We start from the raw sequence: 5,719 nt of genomic DNA on the forward strand, positions 1-5,719 counted from the left end.
CGTGGTGTTGGGTATTGCAATGGAACTATGGTGATATAGTTCATGTTTTGTTATGGTACCGATAGTACCGTTTATTAGTTTATGCTATGTGTTGTGTCATAGGACAATGTTTTTTTGTATGGCTCACCATTATAGCACATTTACTTGTGCTTGACTACTATTGTGTGTGCCAACATGCTCACTATGGATGGCATGGTGTGTGTGACAAGTGTGATGTGAACATGCAATGTATAGGCATGTCGGTAGTGGAGTTGTATTATATCTATGTTATTTTGGTACTTGCTATGTATAATTATGTCGGATGTGGACTCATATATGACTATGTCATTTTGGTGATTTCTATGTATAATTATCAAAACTTGTGGTCTCATATCTATATCTATGTCATTTTAATAATTGTTTTTGTATTGCTATGTTGGTTGTTAGACTTATATTGTACATGTATGTCATTTTGGTTGGCTTCATAAATGTGTTAAATAAATTAGTTATAGAGCTCGAGATGCAATGTCCATGTGGTGCTGGACCTGTAACGCCCCGATATTTGAACTAGCAAATATTGAAGTCGTGACGCTGCAACTTTAGAAAATACAATCTTACAGCGGAGTATGTATATTTTTTTCTTTTCCTATGACCTAGGAATAACTTACACAACACAGTTGAGCTGACTGAAATACCTCGAGGTAATATATTATTAAATAAAATAGAAACATGGTTTTCATTACAACATATGTACACACTAGGTGTACCAAATATATGCCACAGATGGCACCTAAATTAACATAGTAATATCTATTAAGTTTACACACATCACCATACATAATAAAAGCGATTAACATAAATGAGACTTACTCCATAGAGTAAGCATAAATCCTGCAGCAGATGGTCTATCAACCATCAAAACCAGTAAAAGGACCATCGTCCTCACTTTCTATCCCTGCATCAAGATCTATGTAAAGATGACGTTATCATATTTACATAGGCAAACAAGTGAGTAATCTATTTTCCTAGATATAAAGACTAAAAAGACTAGTTTGAACAAATAAGATTAAAGACTAAAATATATAATAATGAATGAGTTGTGAATGCAGCGTAATGACAGATTAGTTTGTGTTTTATGATAATCTTTCTTCAGACCTCTTCTCATGAGCTCTCAGCCCGCTTACGTCCGTTATGTCCCTCACACTTTAGAGGTTTACCTGTTTGGTGCTGGCAACTACACCGCCCCAGCTTAGTTATATATTAGGCCTTTTGGACGGTTATATACCCCCATCCACTGAGATACCGACAGTTCCTCTCGGCAATCCACCCAGCTTGTTCTTAAGGTGGCTATCTTATCAGCCCATTTTATTAGACACATTATGCAGCAGTTGTATTGCAAAATTATATCAATAAGACAAAATAAGAATTCCTATAACAATAAAACAAAGCTAGTACTCAGTAAGTATATCCATACTTACACTCCTTAGCGTAGTATTCTGCTCCACTTCTGCATATAATGCATACATACAAACAATACTTAGTTCATTTCTCCAATAATATCATTGTTTAAAGACCCTCATCTTTTTATATTTATTTATTATCCGTCACTTCATCTTTCCTTACTCATTTTATTATATTAATCTAAGATAGTTATTTATAACTAGTTAAATGACTGAATGTAAATGTTAAATGCATATTTAAGGGATGAGATCAAATGGTCCTTACCGCCAGAAATATGAACAGAAATTTAAATGACATAAAAGAAATGACTGAATGTAAATGTTAAATGCATATTTCAGGGATGAGATCAAATGGTCCTTACCGCCAGAAATATGAACAGAAATTTAAATGACATAAAAGAAATGACTGAATGTAAATGTTAAATGCATATTTCGGGGATGAGATCAAATGGTCCTTACCGCCATAAATATGAACAGAAATTTAAATGACATAAAAGAAATGACTGAATGTAAATGTTAAATGCATATTTCGGGGATGAGATCAAATGATCCTTACCGCCAGAAATATGAACAGAAATTTAAATGACATAAAAGAAATGACTGAATGTAAATACTGTAAAGTAAATAATATATTTATAAGTCCTTAATTGATTTTGTCCACTAACTCTCTATTATTAATTCACTTATATCCATTACTTTATTTTACATTATACGCTTATTGGGTCTTTAAACAATTAAATGAGAATAAGTGATAAAAGCAATAAATCATGATATTTATACAAGAAACACTTACCCAATAATCCTTAGAAGTAAAACTCCACCAAATCTTCTTTAGGTAGCTAGTTTTAGAAAAAACACTTGAACACTACAAGAAAGATCTAAGCTATATGGTATTTGGCTAGGACTAAGAAATAAAATGAAAGGAGCAAACAATTTTACTTGTTCTAAGATTGTAAAAACTAAAGTAAAAGTGAATTTAGCTTTAGGCTCTATTTATAAGAGAATGAATGGTTATGATTTATTTTTACACATTTGATCTAAGGGTTGAGATGTATTTAACCAAAAGAATGAACCTAGTCCATATTTCATGCTCTATACCAATTGATATTTTCGTCCAAAATGAGGGCAGTGTATTCCGATCCATTTTTCAATGTCCAAACGTACTCCGATTGACATGAAATTTTGAGAGTAGATAGAGGACTCCGAGATAAACATTTTATATTTTTGGTTCGACTTCATCCGAGTTCATTTGAGTCTATTTTTGGCATGTACAAAGTTTCCGATTCAATTTAAGCTTTAATCTATTTGCATTCCCACTTGGCCACTTGCCTTATTAAATCATTATAATCATGATATTTACTATAATCATCATTACTAGAAGACTTTAAGCTTTCAACAAAGGTGGCTAGCCTTGGTATCTTTCTTAAGCAGTTTTAATCACATTTAGACAGTATGAAAATTAAGACACTGCTTTTTAGGCTAAAAACTGAAAAGCTTCAAATTAATTTCTAACTTCACTAAACACCAATATAAATAATGTATTTACTAGATTGGGTTTAATTATGCCCATAAACATATTAATGAAGCTAAATTTTTGAATTGAAGTGATATACAAAAGATGTCAAAAATCAATGTAATATACCTTTAACACTAAATAGTTATTCAATATCATTAATCCACATATCATTGATCTAATTTATTCATTCATATTTTTAATTTATTTAATATTATTTAAATAAGAGTTTTAAAATCTAGGTTGTTACAGGACCGATGAAACTACTCGTTTCTAGAACCGACAGAAACTACATGAGACGCTTTTACAAGTGTCCCCTTTACAAGGTATGCAATGTTTTTGCTTTAACTATACAATAAATCATGTTATTGCGTCGTTTGACTTATATAGAAGGAAAAATTATCATTGGCTTTTGAATTGAAATTTGTATCAATAATTCGTTGGTTGTTTTTGCGTCTTGTTTGTGACTTAACATTGACAATGATGCACAATTAGATGTTCACATATAGCAGACACCTTTGAACTAGTTGGATGGGTATAAAACATATTAAAAAGTGGTGTGTTTTGGAATTAATTTTTCTGGCTATAAACATAATAGTAACTTTTAAGAATGACGCAACATTAGCTGATTTAAACGAGGTGCTTCAACTATTAATATGCTTATATTTTATTTTTTTATACATTGGTATTATATCCATGCTCAATTAGTGTTATTGCAGAATCATCGAGGTAATTTCCATTGGGAAGATGAGCTACTACAAAATTTGCCACCACCCACGTCCCAGCAAGGGCGAGTAGATTGGGAAGATGAGTTGTTGGAAAATATATCAACACCATCGGCCGATGTCTTAGAAGTGGGTGAACATGGTAATAGTGGTGCATTGGGCAACCAGTGGCTCAATAATGCTATGCGATGCTGTGTTGGTTCGGTCGTGTGCTGTTTATGTTGCCTAGGAGTACTCCTAATATTAGTGCTCTTATTTGCTTAAAGTGCATTTTGGTGGCATTGCATTAATGGTAACCGGTTGTTGCTTGTCTTTTGCTGTTAAACTTGTACGTCTTTTGCTGTTAAATTTGCAGGAAGGATAATTTCTTTTTTTGGTAATTGATCTCTTCTTAGTAGGATCACGGTAATGCATGGTTTGATATTATATGTAGCTCGGGGCGGACCATTGTTTGTAAATCTATTGAAGATGGTTGCCTATTTGTTGTATTATGCATATACCTATTTCCAAAATGTCAGCTCCTTAACGAAAAAAAATAAGGGGAATGGTTTTTGTTGTTAGTGTAACGTGCACCAGGAGACACCAAGACCAAGCGCATTGTAAACTTATTTTTACTTAGAAATCTTAAACATAATCGTTTACAAAATCAAAAAATTTGGATTTGAAAATGAAAACAAAAAAAGTGCTTGCCAAACAAGGCCGCATTTTTCATATTTTTCATAATCAACCATTGAATTTATAGACTTATGTAGATCTCATATAAGTTAATGATGAATCCTACAAATCTAATGGTGAAAAAAAAAATCTAGGTGAAAAAAAAAAATTAAAGTGGTTAAAACTCATACTGAAAAGAGTGTTTCAATAAAAATAAAATAATAATAATGGGAGAAAACGGAAGACTTCACAGACCAGAGTCAACGTACTTTACTATCCATGCACGCTGGAGTTTGCAGATTTCTCACAAAAAAAATCAAGCAGATTTCAGAATATTGAAGTGTTCTTATGGACAAAAAAGTTGAAAGACGATGCGATTCCATTTCCATCCCTCAATGCGATTCTATCTCACCCGGTAGGCTCTCTCCCTCTCTCTCTCTCTCTCTCTCTCTAGCCATATCATAAGCTCACCGTTTTTGGGCATCTGCGGTTGTTGTTATAAATTGGGGTGTGTTTCTGCAAATATGAGAAGGTTAATCTCATTCTCCCACTCCCAGGAAATGGGTCATTTTCAGGATGTGCTTGGAAAAAATGGAAACTTTCTTTTGAAAACTTTGAACCCAAAAGTTCGAAAAGTAAAGTAGAATGGCTAACTTACTAATAATCTAAGATAAATGCAATATTACCCTTTTTTTGTTTGGTTTATATATGTATAATCAAGGTCTTGACGTGCATATAGTATTGTAATGATTATGTGTCAAAATATTTGAGGTAATTGTGAAGTAATCCAAATGATCCTACTGTCCACAGAAGTTGCTAGCTTTACAAGAAATTTGCCACCAGCTCACTACACATTTAAGGTGGAATCATTTTCGAAAATCTTAAAGATATTCCCAGGGAACAAAGAGCCAAAGTATGACTCAGATGTGTTTGAATCTGGTGGCTATAAATGGTATGTTTGAATCCTTGTACTTGTGAACGTATCATTGATTTTTTGTTCCTGTTAGATTTTTGTAGTATTTAGGCTCTTTTGATCTTCAGGAGACTGTCTTTCTACCCAAATGGGAGGAAAGAGTGTAATGGGAAGGGAAGCACATCTCTCTACTTGGTGATTGCAGAAACAGATTCTTTACCTCTTGGTTGGGAGGTTAAAGCAATATTCTGTAGATTGTTTGTGCTGGATCAGATTCGGGGCGAGTACTTGACATTCCAAGGTAGCTTCTATGAAACATCATTTTAATAAAATAGGGAAAAATACACTTTACCCCCCTTGAACTATCTACCCATTTGCAATTTTAACCCCAATGTTTAGAAGGTGACACTTTACCCCCACAAAGTATTTGACATTGGCAAAAAATACCAATGTTTACACTTTACCCCCTGAAGTA

The 5,719-nt window shown here is 33.1% G+C and overlaps 1 long non-coding RNA gene across 1 annotated transcript; it reads left to right on the forward strand.

Moving 5' to 3' along the window:
- Nucleotides 1-4,605: 4,605 nt before the first annotated feature.
- LOC148586965 (uncharacterized) lies at nt 4,606-5,506 on the forward strand. Its single transcript, XR_015911645.1, has 3 exons — nt 4,606-4,746; nt 5,142-5,283; nt 5,373-5,506. It is a non-coding gene; the product is annotated as an uncharacterized LOC148586965 (long non-coding RNA).
- The last annotated feature ends 213 nt before the right edge of the window (nt 5,507-5,719 follow it).

The sequence above is a fragment of the Corylus avellana genome, chromosome 3 (assembly GCF_965113065.1).
Source record: "Corylus avellana chromosome 3, dhCorAvel1.hap1.2, whole genome shotgun sequence".
NCBI classification, from domain to species: domain Eukaryota; kingdom Viridiplantae; phylum Streptophyta; class Magnoliopsida; order Fagales; family Betulaceae; genus Corylus; species Corylus avellana.